At 43.8% G+C, this 16,015-nt stretch overlaps 1 protein-coding gene and 1 pseudogene across 1 annotated transcript in view; one reads left to right on the top strand and one right to left on the bottom strand.

Annotated features, from left to right (window-relative positions):
- Positions 1 to 16,015, top strand: part of LOC109907398 (delta-type opioid receptor) — a 32,866-nt gene that overhangs the window by 1,083 nt on the left and 15,768 nt on the right. The window lies entirely within an intron of this gene.
- Positions 700 to 8,131, bottom strand: LOC109908666 (glycerol-3-phosphate dehydrogenase, mitochondrial-like; annotated as a pseudogene).

Below are 16,015 nucleotides of genomic sequence, written 5' to 3'. Positions count from 1 at the left end.
CGCGCGAGCGCGCGCGCACACACACACACACACACACACACACACACACACACACACACACACACACACACACACACACACACACACACACACACACACACACACACACACACACACGCACACACACACACACACACACACACACACACACACACACACACACAGCATATGGCTGGAGAGCTGGGCCAGGTCAAGCAGGGAGTCTCTTTTACCTCCATCTCTAGCTGGTAAATATGACGGCTTTCTTTCGTTTGATTTAGTTTGAAGTGAAAGGATTATACTTAAAATAATCCTCAAATTGGGCTAGCTTTAAAACATATTTTATTTTAAATGCTCCAACTTTACAGACATTAAGATCAACATGATTCAAATTGCAATTACTGCCATTATTATTGGCTATTCCCGATCTGCACCCTCCCTTAATTTAAATAGTATTGATGTCAGTGATGTGGTTACTGTTTACGATGACCTTACCATGCTGAGTGTACCCTTAAGGAGAATAATTATGCCCACATAATTAAACTGCTTGAACCCCGCGACTCCCTCTGACATGTTTAAAGACATGACAGGCCATGGCCAAACTTTGGGGACTAAACCCTCACAGTGTACTAAACTGAACCCTATTAGTCTACTAAACTGTCTGGCATTATAAGACAGTGAGTGTCAAGTCTAGTAAACTGGATGTCCAGTCTAATGCACTTACTTCCTCTGATGTCTACTAATAGCTTTATTGCCCACTGCAGTCAGACATTATGAAACATGAAACATGAGTCTCGTTCATTTAAAAAATATTTTATCAAAAGGTTATGCCACTTATTAAAGCAAAGAATAGACATACCATTTCAAATATTAATTAGATGATAACTCAACGATGTCAAGCAGTATTTTTCTTTGCCATGAGATGTTAGATTGTTCCCTTCCATACTGCAGTGTTTAACCTAATGCATTCTGGCATTTTTCTTTCTTTCTAACATTTTGAACATTAAGGGAATAATGGATAATCATAGACAACCCACAACACAAATTGTAGAATATTTCCAGACCACTATAATTATTTACAATTATTTTACGAGAATGAGTTTTGAAAATGAAAATGTTCAACCTTATGTTATGCGGAGTGAAACAGGGGAACCCAAGAGCAGACTCAGATTAGGAAACTGAGATGAAGTAACCAAGGTATTTATTGAAAAACAGGGGGAAGATGGAGTGCAGGCCAGGGGAAGCTCGGGTGGGTTGCAGGGAACCATATGCGGAGGCTGAGGCAGGAGCGAGAGGGGTTTGGATAGGGTAAGCAGGTCCGGAGGGGAATCCAAGGGAGCAGTAGAGTGGGGAATCCAGGAGAGCATGACGAGACGTGGAACTGTGGAGAGGGACCACAGTCAGAGCGGGTGGAACTGTAGTGGAGAGGAAAACAGCGGCAGGCAAAGAAAACAGGCACAACAGGCTCTAACAGTAACAAACGGCTAGAAGCATAGACTAACTGAGCAGAGATTACGATCTGGCAGCGTGGAAGTGGCAGGGCTGAGTATTTGACGAGGTCTTGATTATGGAACAGGTTACAGCTGGTGGGGATCTGCTCTGACTCCAGCACACCTGTCTCCACCCGTACAATCACACACACACTGAGAGAGAGAGTACTGAGGGAGTGGCAGCAGGTCAAGGAGACACAGAATTAGCAGTAGAGGGCATTGTAAGAGCAGATGGGACACCTTATGCTAAATGGTATTGTAATCTTACATGATTTCCCATTTAAATTTTACACAGAAACCAAACCGGCTGTGTGCGTGTGCCATCTTGCGCCATCATGCTCCATCGTGCGCCATCGTGCATAATTGTATTTTGTCTCCCCACACCAAATGCGATCACAACACGCAGGTTCAAATATCAAAACTAACTCTGAACTAATTACATTAATTTGGGGACAGGTCGAAAAGCATTAAACATTTATGGCAATTTAGCTAGCTAGGTGTTGCTAGCTAATTTGTCCTGGGATATAAACATTGAGTTGTTTTTTATCTGAAATTCACAAGGTCCTCTACTCCGACAATTAATCCACACATAAAACGGTCAACCAAATAGTTTCTAGTCATCTCTCCTCTCTAGGCTTTTTCTTCTCTTGACTTTATATTGCGATTGGCAACTTTCATAAATTAGGTGCATTACCGCCACTGAGCTCGTTCGTCTTTCAGTCACCCACGTGGGTATAACCAATAAAGAGATGGCACGTGGGTACCTGCTTCTTTAAACCAATGAGGAGATGGGAGAGGCAAGACTTGCAGCACGATCTACATCAAAAATAGAACTGACTTCTGTTTTAGCCCTTGGCAACGCAGACGCTCGTTGGCGTGCGCGAGCAGTGTGGGTGCAATAATTGAATAATATAGATTTCTAACCTTATTTTGCAATGCTCGCGCACGCGACACGAGCGGTGTAGTCAGCCTGTCAGTCATTTAGCAGACGCTCTTAAGTGCCTTGCTCAAGTGTACACAACCTTTCGGTTACTGGCCCAACGCTCTTAACCACTAGGCTATCTGGCACCCCTATTTAGCCTCAATTTTGCAATAAAACATCCAGGGTTGACATACTCATCCAGATTAAATTAGAATACAAATATAATTCATACTCTTGTTGTTTACGATTCACGTCACACCCCTCCTCCATAGATACAGGTCCCCTCAGGTGCAGGCTCTCCTCAGCTGTCTTCATAAGGATGGCCAACCTGCTGTCAGAAACCTGGCTCTTCTTCACAGCACTCACCAGCTGTAAAAAGTTGTTCAGATTCACCTGTCCGTTCTTGTTGAGGTCCATTTCGTCAAGGATTCCTTGGTGAGCATTCTCATCAATCTGGACACTGATGTTCTGTAAGACCCTCTGAACGTTCACATTGGTGTTGAAGCCTTTACCATCTTTGTCAAACTTTTGGAACTGTTTTGTGTACTTTGCCACTTCCTTTGCACCCAGTGTGATCTCTAGGGTCCCGGTCAGCTGCACAGAGCGGGACCTGTAACCCATCTCAAGGTACAGGAACTTCTTAGCAGCTTCCAGATCCTCAGTCCTCTTTTCTTCACCACTAGTCCAACATCTTACCCATGATCACTATGATGCGTGGCAGAGCCTCATCAGCAGCCTACACATTGAGGAAACCCTGCCGTGTGTGTACAGGCATACTCCTTACCTTACTCTCAATGTAAGGGAATTTCAGAGACCAGTCTCTTCCCTACGGTGGGCCACCTCTTCCCAGTGACCCGTGCCATCTTGGCCACTTCAAATGCTTTCCCCCGTACATCGCTGCCAAGTGCTGAGCAACCTCGTTCTCCAGGATGTAGTCCTGCACCAGTCGAATGTACAAGGTGGGGGTCCAGTCTTGGCCCCACTCCAGCATCAGGCCCACTGTCTTACTGGGCCCACCCCCAGCCTGTGGCATGCACCCGCTGTGTCCAGGGTCTCCAACATCATGTTGACAAAATCAAATCAATTTTATTTGTCACATACGCCAAGACCTTACAGTGAAATGCTAAAGTACAAGCCCCTAACCAATAATGCAGTTTTAAGAAAATACCTACAAAATTAAAATTAAGTAACATAAGAAAAACAAATAATTAAAGAGCAGCGAATAACAATAGCAGGGCTATATACAGGGGGTACCGGTACAGAGTCAATGTGCGGGGGCACCGGTGTTAAGGTAATTATGTACATGCAGGTAGGGTTGTTAAAGTGGCTATACATAGATAATAACGGAGAGTAGTAGCAGTGTGGGGGGTGCAAATAGTCTGGGTAGCCATTTGATTAGCTGTTCAGGAGTCTTATTTTTTTAACCTTTATTTAACTAGGCAAGTCAGTTAATTAAGAACAAATACTTATTTTCAATGACAGCCTAGGAACAGTGGGTTAACTGCCTTGTTCAGGGGTAGAACAACATATTTTAACCTTGTCAGCTTGGTGATTATATCTTGCAACCTTGAGGTTACTAGTCAAACACTAACCACTAGGTTACCTGCCGCCCCGTATGGTTTGGGGGTAGAAGCTGTTTAGAAGCCTCTTGGACCTAAACTTGGCGCTCCGGTACTGCTTGCCGTGTGGTAGCAGGGAGAACAGTCTATGACTGGGGTGGCTGGAGTCTTTTACGATTTTTAGGGCCTTCCTCTGACACCGCCTGGTATAGAGGTCCTGGATAACAGGAACCTTGGCCCCGGTGATGTACTGGGCTGTACGCACTACCCTCTGCCATACCAGGCAGTGATGCAACCCGTCAGGATGCTCTCGATGGTGCAGATGTAAAATCTTTTGAGGATCTGAGGACCCATGCCAAATCTTTTCAGTCTCCTGATGGGGAATAGGTTTTGTCATACCCTCTTTACGACTGTCTTGGTGTGCTTGGACCATGTTAGTTTGTTGTTGATGTGGACGCCAAGGAACTTGAAGCTCTCAAACTGCTCTACTACAGATCTGTCAATGAGAATGGGGGCATGCCCGGTCCACTTTTTCCTATAGTCCAAAATCATCTCCTTTGTCTTGATTACATTGAGGGAGAGGTTGTTGTCCTTGCACCACATGGTCAGGTCTCTGACCTCCTCCCTATAGGCTGTCTCATCATTGTCGGTGATCAGGCCTACCACTGTTGTGTCATCAGCAAACTTAATGATGGTGTTGGAGTTGTGCCTGGCCATGCAGTCATGACTGAACAGGAAGTACAGGAGGGGACTGAGCACGCACCCCTGAGGGGCCCCCGTGTTGAGGATCAGCATGGTGGATTTTTTGTTACATACCCTTACCACCTGGGGCGGCCCTTCAGGAAGTCTAGGATCCAGTTGCAGAGGGAGCTGTTTAGTCACAGGGTCCTTAGCTTAGTGATGAATTTTGAGGGCACTATGTTGTTGAACGTTGAGCTGTAGTCAATGAATTGCATTCCCACATAGGTGTTTTGTCCAGGTGGGAAGGGCAGGGTGGAGTGCAGTAGAGACTGCATCATCTGTGGATCTGTTGGTGCGCTATGCAAATTGTAGTGGGTCTAGGGTTTCTAGGATAATGGTGTTGATGTGAGCCATGACCAGCCTTTCAAAGCATTTCATGGCTACAGATGTGAGTGCTACGGGTCGGTAGTCATTTAGGCAGGTTACCTTAGTGTTCTTGGGCACAGGGACTATGGTGGTCTGCTTGAAACATGTTGGTATTACAGACTCAGACAGGGAGCGGTTGAAAATGTCAGTGAAGACACTTGCCAGTTGGTCAGTGCATGCTTGGAGTACACGTCCTGGTAATCTGTCTTGACCTGTTTTAAGTTCTTACTCACATTGGCTGCGGAGAGCGTGATCACACAGTCTTCCGGGAACAGTTGATGCTCTCGTGCATGTTTCAGTGTTACTTTCCTCGAAGCGAGCATAGAAGTTATTTAGCTCATCTTGTAGGCTCGTGTCACTGGGCAGCTCTCGGCTGTGCTTCCCTCTGTAGTCTGTAATAGTTTGCAAGCTCTGCCACATCCAACAAGCATCGGAGCCGATGTAGTACGATTCGATCTTAGTCCTGTATTGACACTTTGCCTGTTTGATGGTTCGTCGGAGGGCATATCCGGATTTCTTATAAGCTTCCGGGTTAGAGTCCCGCTTCTTGAAAGCAGCAGCTCTAGCCTTTAGCTCAGTGTGAATGTTGCCTGTAATACATAGCTTCTGTTTGGGGTATGTACATACAGTCACTGTGGGGACGACGTCATCGATGCACTTATTGATTAAGCCAGATGAGGTGTACTCCTGAATCTCATCGGAAGAATCCTGGAACATATTCCAGTCTGTGCTAGCAAAACAGTCCTATAGTTTAGCATCTGTTTCATCTGAACACTTTTTTATAGACCTTTTATAGTCACTAGTGATTCCTGCTTTAATTTTTGCTTGTAAGCATGAATCAGGAGGACATGGTCAGATTTATGGTCAGATTTGCCTAATGGAGGGCAAGGGAGAGCTTTGTATGCATCTCTGTGTGTGGAGTAAAGGTGGTCTAGAATTATTTTACCTCTGGTTGCACATTTAACATATTGAAAGAAATTCAGTAAACCTGATTTCAGTTTCCCTGCATTAAAGTCACCGGCCACTAGGAACGCCGTCTCTGGATGAGCATTTTCCTGTTTGCTTATGGCGGAATACAGCTCATTTATTGCGGTTTTAGTTCCATCCTCGCTCTGTGGTGGTATATAGACAGCTACGGGAAAAAAACAGATGAAAACTCTTTGAGTAAATAGTGAGGTCTGCAGCTTATCATAAGATACTCCCCCTCAGGCGAGCAAATCTTTGAGACTTACTTCAATATCGTGCACCAACTGTTGTTTACATAAAGGCAATGGCCCCCGCCCCGTGTCTTACCAGAGGCTGCTGTTCTGTCTTGCTGATAGAGTGTATAACCCGCCAACTCTATGTTCTTAATGTTGTCGTCCATTCACGACTCGTGAAGCATAAAAACAGTTTTTAATGTCCCGTTGGTAGGATATACGTGCTTTCAGTTCATCCCATTTATTTTCTAGCGATTGAACGTTAGCTTGCAGAACGGAGGGCAAGGGCAGGTTAGCCACTCGTCACCTGGTCCTCACAAGGCACCCTGATCTTTTGCCTTAGAATCGCCGTTACCTTCTCCATCGAGTCACGTGGATCAGGGCCTGGTCGGATGTCAAAAGTATATCTCTCGCGTCCGACTCATTGAAGAAAAACTCTTGTTCAGTTTGAGGTGAGCAATCCCTGTTCTGATGTTTAGGAGTTATTTTCGTCACAGGAGATGGTAGCAACATTATGTACAAAACAAGTTATGAACAACGCAAAAAAAAATAGCATGATTGATTGAGGGCCGATAAGACGGCAGCCATACCCTCCTGCAATGGTGACCAGGCCACTGTGGATCCTGCAGATGGACTGAGTGTCTTTAGAGTTGGGCTCAGTGACCAGAGGATGGATACCAATCTACACTGCCAGGACGTTTCCTCTCCTCTCGTCTCCTTTCTATATCAGGGCTGAGGTACAATAGTTGCAGACTTCGTTCAGAATGAAGTTGATGTCTTCCTCTCTGGGGATGGTGTAGGCAGTGACGTCAGTGGGCGTGTCCGTCGTCCGTGATGGTCATCATCTCCCAGGGCAGGAAGAACATGACACGGCCGTCGCTGGTTGCCGGGTCCAGGAGACCCATCATGTTAGGACTGTAATAACCAGGGATGACTATGTGAACCCCAGCACTGGACTGACAGATTTTAGCGTTCTTCCCGTCATCCATTTTCCTCAGAGAGTCAGTGAACAGTCCCGTGGAGTTGATGACACATTTGGCTCTGACGTCAAATACATTTCCTGTGATAACGTCCCTGCAGCGTTCCCCATAGATCTTCTCCTTGCCCATCTCAGCACTTGTCTTCTCCAGCAGGTGGACCACCTCTGTGTACTGTAGTTAGCAATTGCAGCAGTGTGTCTGGCTGCTGTCAGGGCAATATGTATTGTTATGCTGTCTATCATAGTAGACGATGGCTCCCACCAGCTTGTCTTTCTTCAGCACGGGGAAGAGTTCCAGGGCCTTGTTCTTACTGAGGACAGAGCTACTCTTCAGACACTGGCCTCCAGCCACCAGGTCTTACATCTTTATACTAGCTCAGTAGTATGGCAGCTGCCACCATTTGTAAACATGGAACATAATGGGTAGTGGGGCGATGAGGGGCGATGTCGAGCAGGTTGGAGCGCTCATGGAGAGCATCTTTCACCATCATGTATTGTTCATAATCTAATGTAATAATGGCCTTTTGGAGGTAGTATACTCCTCCATGGCTGAGCTTGGTGCTCCGGCTGCTGGTCCCCGATGAGAAATCATTCCTCTCCACCAGGGCAGTCTTAAGGTTGCGTGTGACAACACATCTGGAGCCCGCGGCCTGTCCCCTTATGATAAGGACATCAAACTCCTCAGTGTCTTGCAGGGTGGAGAGCTGAGCCTTTCTGGTTGGGAGCTCATCTTTAAATGGCTGCTGTAATTCCCCCTTCCGCTGCTACATACACCAGCCTGTGCCCATTTATTCTGTGGCTTTCTGTATTCCGACAGTTTGTCTTAGGCCCAGAAGAGCAGCGGCTGTCCCGGTCCGCATGATACCTGTCCATTTCAAGGCCTTCCAGAAGGCCATTGATCCTGATCCTGGAATGATTTTCAATGTTCATTTGATGATAACAACACCAGGAGAGCCAGGGTGTCAACTAAAAACGGTGATACAATTCACAATATGATTTTGTGTAGAATAAGTAAGCCATTTGAATTTCAATGAATTTCTTTGAATTCAATTCCACTTCCTTTCATTCAAATTCTATTCAAATTCTGCGGCCTGTTGAGTGTATCCAACTCAAATTCAATTCAAATTCATGAATTGAATTGGAAATAAAGAGCAATCTGCTTCTTAATTCAGAATTGACCCCAATTCTGTAATATATTATAGTTCAATGGAGCTTGACGGTAAGAGCCAGTAGGCTACCAACAGTACGAACCTTTCTCTCTGGTTGTCAGGAAAAATATACATCTAATGGCCTCTTCTGCTGTCTACTGTGAGATAATGAAAGGGGTTTTCATGACAAAGGACATTTGTTGGTTTCTCCCAGAGCCATATATTTTTAAGAGAGTTCGGCCAGGTTTTAGAACGGACGCCATGTTTATAATGCATGCCCAATACATTCCGTCTTTATTCTCAAAGTGTTGGCAATGTAACAATATGATACTGCCTCCAACAGTTCCCTATGAAATAACCCGCTATAAACAAGCAAAACAGAACATACCATCTAGCCACAACCACTTTAATGCCTTCTGCCTTCTGCATTCTGCTTCTTCTTCTTCTTTTTTTTGCACATGGCCTACCGTTACCATGACAACCACCCCAAAATGTAAGGAGACAGAGAAAAAAAAAGAGAGCGAGAAAGATTAAAGGGAGAGATAGAACGAGGAAGATAGCAAAAAACAGAGACAGACAGACGGCGAGATAAAAAGTGAGAGACAGAGAGAGAGAGAGAGCGAGAGAGAGCGAGAGAGAGAGAGAGAGAGAGAGAGAGAGACAGAGAGAGAGAGAGAGAAAGCGGGAGAGAGAGAAAGAGAGAAACAGACAAATTAAGTATTTTATTAGGATCCCCATCAGCTGTTACTGAAGCAGCAGCTACTCTTCTTGGGGTCCACACAACAATATAAAGCATGACATAATACATAACATAATTTGACAAGAACAGATCAAGGACTGAACTACACACATTTAAAATGGATAGGAAGAGTGTGGAGAAAGCTGTGACGTCGAGTTGGGTTCGATGCGTTCTAATTGTCTGGAACACAGGAAAAACAACATTGACTAGTGGAGTTAAACGAGTGTGTTAGCCACCACAGTGAGTTGCTAATGTTCATTCACTGTGAATCGTGATTGGCATTGAATATCAGTTTTAAAAGCACAGCATAGTGAGTAATTCAGCTTTTTATGAGTGTACAGTATATCCCTTCCCTCCGTTCTAGAGAGCTGTTGACTATATCCATCTGGCTTTCCAGGTAGGCTAAATCACACACTCAAAGTATTTGAAAGAAAACCAATACTATTTGAACCCAGGTGTAGCCTGCTCCAGATTGAGAGCTAACTGGTGTGGCTGTGAAGGGTATTTTCTAGTATCCACGCTAGCATCACTTATAATGCATGCCCATTACATTACCTCATTCTGAGTGGTATTCTAGTGTTGATATTGGAACAGAGCTGAAGAAGTCCTCTGTGATTACTGACTAAGGGGACTGACGGGAGAGCTGAGAGCTGGAGCTGACACCACCACTGCTGTGGATCATCCAACTGTAACACAGCCCAGGTCTGCAGCACTCCTCCTTACCTGACAGTCAGCCATCCAAGTCACACACACACACACACACACACACACACACACACACACACACACACACACACACACACACACACACACACACACACACACACACACACACACACACACACACACACACACACACACACACACACACACACTTTTCTAAACGCTAAACACAATTAGCCGTCTGTTGTGGACCATACCATTAACACAATTCATGGTGTTTTCACAGAATATGCTGTCAATTTTATTTATTTTTTAATTAAAAAAATTAAGGGGAATATGCAGTCAATTAACACATTTCTAAAATGCTTACATTTTCTTTACATACAAGCTTACCCAATACCTAAGTTATGGATGTTTATTTTGTTATTTACAAATGCTTGCACACAGCATGCCAGAAATGAAGACCTAATGTTCAGAACCTTAAATATAGTACAGGTAGAGGTCGACCGATTCATCGAAATGGCCGATTAATTAGGGCCGATTTCAAGTTTTCATAACAATCGGTAATCAGCATTTTTGGACGCCGATTACATTGCACTCCACGAGGAGACTGCGTGGCAGGCTGACCACCTGTTACCCGAGTGCAGCAAGGAGCCAAGGTAAGTTGCTAGCCAGCATTAAACTTATCTTATAAAAAAACAATCAATATTAACATAATCACTAGTTAACTACACATGATTGAGGATATTACTCGTTTATATAGCTTGTCCTGCGTTGCATATAATCGATGCGGTGCCTGTTAATTTATCATCGAATCACAGCTTACTTTGCCAACCAGGTGATGATTTAACAAGCACATTCGCGAAAAAAGCACTGTCGTCGCACCAATGTGTACCTAACCATAAACATCAACGCCTTTCTTAAAATCAATACACAAGTATATATTTTAAACCTGCATATTTAGTTAATATTGCCTGCTAACATGAATTTCTTTTAACTAGGGAAATTGTGTCAGATCTCTAGCGTTCAGTGCAAGCAGAGTCAGGGTATATGAAGCAGTTTGGGCCGCCTGGCTCGTTGCGAACTATGTGAAGACCATTTCTTCCTAACAAAGACCGTAATTGTACATAATTATGACATAACATTGAAGGTTGTGCAATGTAACAGCAATATTTAGACTTAGGGATGCCACCCGTTAGATAAAATACGGAACAGTTCTGTATTTCACAGAAAAAATAAACATTTTGTTTTTGAAATTATAGTTTCCGGATTTTACCATATTAATGACCTAAGGCTCGTATTTCTGTGTGTTATTATATTATAATTAAGTCTATGATTTGATATTTGACAGAGCAGTCTGACTGAGCGGTGGTAGGCAGCAGCAGGCTCGTAAGCATTCATTCAAACAGCACTCCTGCATTTCACTCAGCATTCCTGCATTTGCCAGCAGCTCTTCGCTGTGCTTCAAGCATTGCGCTATTTATGACTTCAAGTCTGTCAACTCCAGAGATTAGGCTGGCAATACTATAGTGCCTATAAGAACATCCAATAGTCAAAGGTATATGAAATACAAATATAAATACAATAATAACTACAACCTAAAACTTCTTACCTGGGAGTATTGAAGACTCATGTTAAAAGGGACCACCAGCTTTCATATGTTCTCATGTTCTGATCAAGGAACTTAAATGTTAGCTTTTTTTCTCCAACACTTTGTTTTTGTATTATTTAAACCAAATTGAACATGTTTCATTATTTATTTGAGACTAAATTGATTTTATTGATGTATCATATTAAGTTAAAATAAAAGTGTTCATTCAGTATTGTTGTAATTGTCATTATTACAGGAGTAGTTGGACCAGGGAGAGGAGTAGTTGGACCAGGGAGAGGGGTAGTTGGACCAGGGAGAGGAGTAGTTGGACCAGGCAGAGGAGTAGTTGGACCAGGCAGAGGAGTAGCTGAACCAGGGAGAGGGGTAGTTGGACGAGGGAGAGGAGTAGTTGGACCAGGGAGAGGAGTAGCTGGACCAGGGAGAGGAGTAGCTGGACCAGGGAGAGGAGTAGTTGGACCAGGCAGAGGAGTAGTTGGACCAGGCAGAGGAGTAGCTGAACCAGGGAGAGGAGTAGTTGGACCAGGGAGAGGAGTAGCTGGACCAGGCAGAGGAGTAGCTGGACCAGGGAGAGGAGTGGTTGGACCAGGGAGAAGAGTAGCTGGACCAGGGAGAGGAGTAGTTGGACCAGGCAGAGGAGTAGCTGGACTAGGCAGAGGAGTAGTTGGACCAGGCAGAGGAGTAGCTGGACTAGGCAGAGGAGTAGCTGGACCAGGCAGAGGAGTAGCTGGACCAGGGAGAGGAGTGGTTGGACCAGGGAGAAGAGTAGCTGGACCAGGGAGAGGAGTAGTTGGACCAGGCAGAGGAGTAGCTGGACTAGGCAGAGGAGTAGTTGGACCAGGACAAGGGAGAAGGAGAGGTAGGGGGAGAGGAGTAAGAATGCGTGGTGGTGTTTAAAGGAGAGTAAGAGCTGTTGTCACTGATGACGTAAGAACCACCACCACGGACCATGTTATAAACCATGATCTATCGCTGAGAGATGCTGGTGAAAGAGCCCAGCCTAATCTCATACGGTCAACTGTGGCTTCCATTATCCAGAATTTTCAACAAACCAACAGGTATGTAATGCATTTCACAAGGGCTTCTTCTATCATTACTGTTGCTATGTCCCACAGTAACTGTAGGCCACCAGACCCAATGCAAATACATATGTTGTTTTTTGTTCCTCTAAAGGACGCACCATCTTCCTCCCTCGGAGGAAGAGGAAAGCTCCTCCGTGAAGACCAAGAGCATGCCATTGTAGGATTGGTCATTGCTGATAATGCAGTAAAACTGTGAGAAATTCAGACCAGAATTGTAAAGGACAACCTGGTATTCAACAATGTGGAAGCATCAGCCTGACTACCATTGCTCGGACTCTGACCAAATACAGAGTTCGAATGAAACAGTTGTACACAGTTCCTTTTGAAAGGAACAGTGAGTGGGTCAAGTAACTCCGTCACCAATACATCCAGGTATGGTGTCTATCCAATATGTCTTGTTCTATAGTGAGATTTACACTATGCTACTCTACATGTAAACATGGGTTACAGTACATACAGTAGGACATACTGAAAAGCATTTACACATACTGTGTTTGATTAGTTTCAGAGAGTCAAGGAGTTGGAGGCTAATCAAAACCCACATGAAATAATTTATGTAGACGGGGCAGGGTTTAATTAAAAACTTCTTAGGGCTAGGCCCCTTTTTTCTCCACTTCCTGTCTGAATGACGTGCCCAAAGTAAACTGCCTGTTACTCAGGTCCAGATGCCAGGATATGCATGTAATTGGTACCATTGGAAAGAAAACACTTTGAAGTTTGTATAAATGTTAAAATAAAATAATATAGGAGAATATAACAGAATAGATATGGTAGGAGAAAATCCAAAGAAAAACCAACCGCAAATAGTTTTTTTGACAGCCGATGCTCTTACAATGGAAAGTATAGGGGCATACTGAATTCTAGCTCCCAGGATGCATTTCCTATGGCTTCCACAGGTGTCAGCAGTCTATTTTTAAGGTTTCAGGCTTGTAACTTCCAAAACGAATAAGAAATATCAGTTTTAGTACAGGGACACAGTCTTGGAAATGTGTGTATGTGCGAGCGATGAAGACAGAACGCACCTGCTAAAAATCGAACATACTTCTTTCCGTCAGAAATATTATAGTTTGATTACATTTTAGGGTATCTGAGGTGTATATTGAAATGTATTTTGACTTGTTGAAACAAAGTTTAGGGGTAGATTTTCGGATTCCTTTCTCTGCCTGTTGAACGAGTGAATTACTCAAATCAATGGCGCCAACTAACCAGACCTCTTGGGATATAAAGAAGGATTTTATCTAACAAAATGACACTACATGTTATAGCTGGGATCCTTTGGATGACAAATCAGAGGAAGATTTTCAAAAAGTAAGTGAATATTTCATCGCTATTTGTGAATTTATAAAAACTGTGTCGGTGGAAAAATATTTTGAAGTGGGGCGGCGTCCTCAAACAATCGCATGGCATGCTTTTGCTGTAATGGCTACTGTAAATCAGACAGCGCAGTTAAATTAACAAGAATTTAAGCTTTCAACTGATATAAGACACTTATATTTACCTAAATGTTTAATATCCATAATTTGTATGATTATTTGAATTGCACTCCCTCCAGTTCACCGGAAGTTGTCCCGGTAGAGGAACGTCTAGCCCTAACCTGGCAAAAACACGTCGGCGGGGAAGAAACGTCATCGGGAAAAGGGTCACCGTTGATATGACAGGTCAGAGAGGAGCAAATATCACAATGTGTGCTGCAATCTCGAGTGCTGGTTTGTTCCTGCAGAAATGTCAGATTGAAACCTACAACAAGCTTTTGTTTATAGCTGACCTCCACCAACAACTGGTGGCAGAAGCAGAAAGGGAAAAGGTGGGGGTGGGGGGACATGAGGACATTTGTGAATGTATGGGACAATGTAGCATTCCACCATTCACATGCAATCACAAACTGGTTTGCATCCCATCTAAGAATGGTTTCCCTTTTCAACCCCCCCTACTCACCTTTCCTCAACCCCATTGAGGATTTTTTTCTGCCTGGAGGTGGAAAGTGTATGATCATCGGTCACATGACCAAATGTCCCTCCTGGATATGGATGCCGGCTGCAGAGACATCTCAGCTGAAGACTGCCAGGAGTGGAAAAGGCAGGCCAAGAGTTTCTATCCAAAGGGGAATAGCGAGAGACGACATAAGATGTGATGTGGATGAGAACATGTGGCCAAATGCTGAAGATGGTATAGATTAGAACACGACTGGGCATTTTAGAGATTTTTCCCTTCTGGAACCAAAGGTCATGTATGTTGGATGTGTTGTTGATCCAAAGGTCATGTATGTTGGATGTGTTGTTGAACCAAAGGCCATGTATGTTGTATGTGTTTTTGAACCAAAGGCCATGTATGTTGGATGCGTTGTTGAACCAAAGGCCATGTATGTTGGATGTGTTGTTGAACCAAAGGTCATGTATGTTGGATGTGTTGTTGAACCAAAGGTCATGTATGTTGGAGGTGTTGTTGAACCAAAGGCCATGTATGTTGGATGTGTTGTTGAACCAAAGGTCATGTATGTTGGATGTGTTGTTGAACCAAAGGTCATGTATGTTGGATGTGTTGTTGAACCAAAGGTCATGTATATTGGATGTGTTGTTGATCCAAAGGTCATGTATGTTGGATGTGTTGTTGAACCAAAGGCCATGTATGTTAGATGTGTTGTTGAACCAAAGGTCATGTATGTTTGATGTGTTGTTGAACCAGAGGTCATGTATGTTGGATGTGTTGTTGAACCAAAGGCCATGTACGTGTATGTTGGATGTGTTGTTGAACCAGAGGTCATGTATGTTGGATGTGTTGTTGAACCAAAGGCCATGTACGTGTATGTTTGATGTGTTGTTGAACCAGAGGTCATGTATGTTGGATGTGTTGTTGAACCAAAGGCCATGTACATGTATGTTGGATGTGTTGTTGAACCACAGGCCATGTATGTTGGATGTGTTGTTGAACCAAAGGCCATGTATGTTGGATGTGTTGTTGAACCAAAGGCCATGTATGTTGGATGTGTTGTTGAACCAAAGGTCATGTATGTTGGATGTGTTGTTGAACCAAAGGTCATGTATGTTGGATGTGTTGTTGAACCAAAGGTCATGTATGTTGGATGTGTTGTTGAACCAAAGGCCATGTATGTTGTATGTGTTTTGGAACCAAAGGCCATGTATGTTGGATGCGTTGTTGAACCAAAGGCCATGTATGTTGGATGTGTTGTTGAACCAAAGGTCATGTATGTTGGATGTGTTGTTGAACCAAAGGTCATGTATGTTGGAGGTGTTGTTGAACCAAAGGCCATGTATGTTGGATGTGTTGTTGAACCAAAGCTCATGTATGTTGGATGTGTTGTTGAACCAAAGGTCATGTATGTTGGATGTGTTGTTGAACCAAAGGTCATGTATATTGGATGTGTTGTTGATCCAAAGGTCATGTATGTTGGATGTGTTGTTGAACCAAAGGCCATGTATGTTAGATGTGTTGTTGAACCAAAGGTCATGTATGTTTGATGTGTTGTTGAACCAGAGGTCATGTATGTTGGATGTGTTGTTGAACCAAAGGCCATGTACGTG

This window comes from Oncorhynchus kisutch, linkage group LG17 (genome assembly GCF_002021735.2).
Source record: "Oncorhynchus kisutch isolate 150728-3 linkage group LG17, Okis_V2, whole genome shotgun sequence".
NCBI lineage: Eukaryota > Metazoa > Chordata > Actinopteri > Salmoniformes > Salmonidae > Oncorhynchus > Oncorhynchus kisutch.
This window is presented reverse-complemented; position numbering and strand designations above follow the sequence as displayed.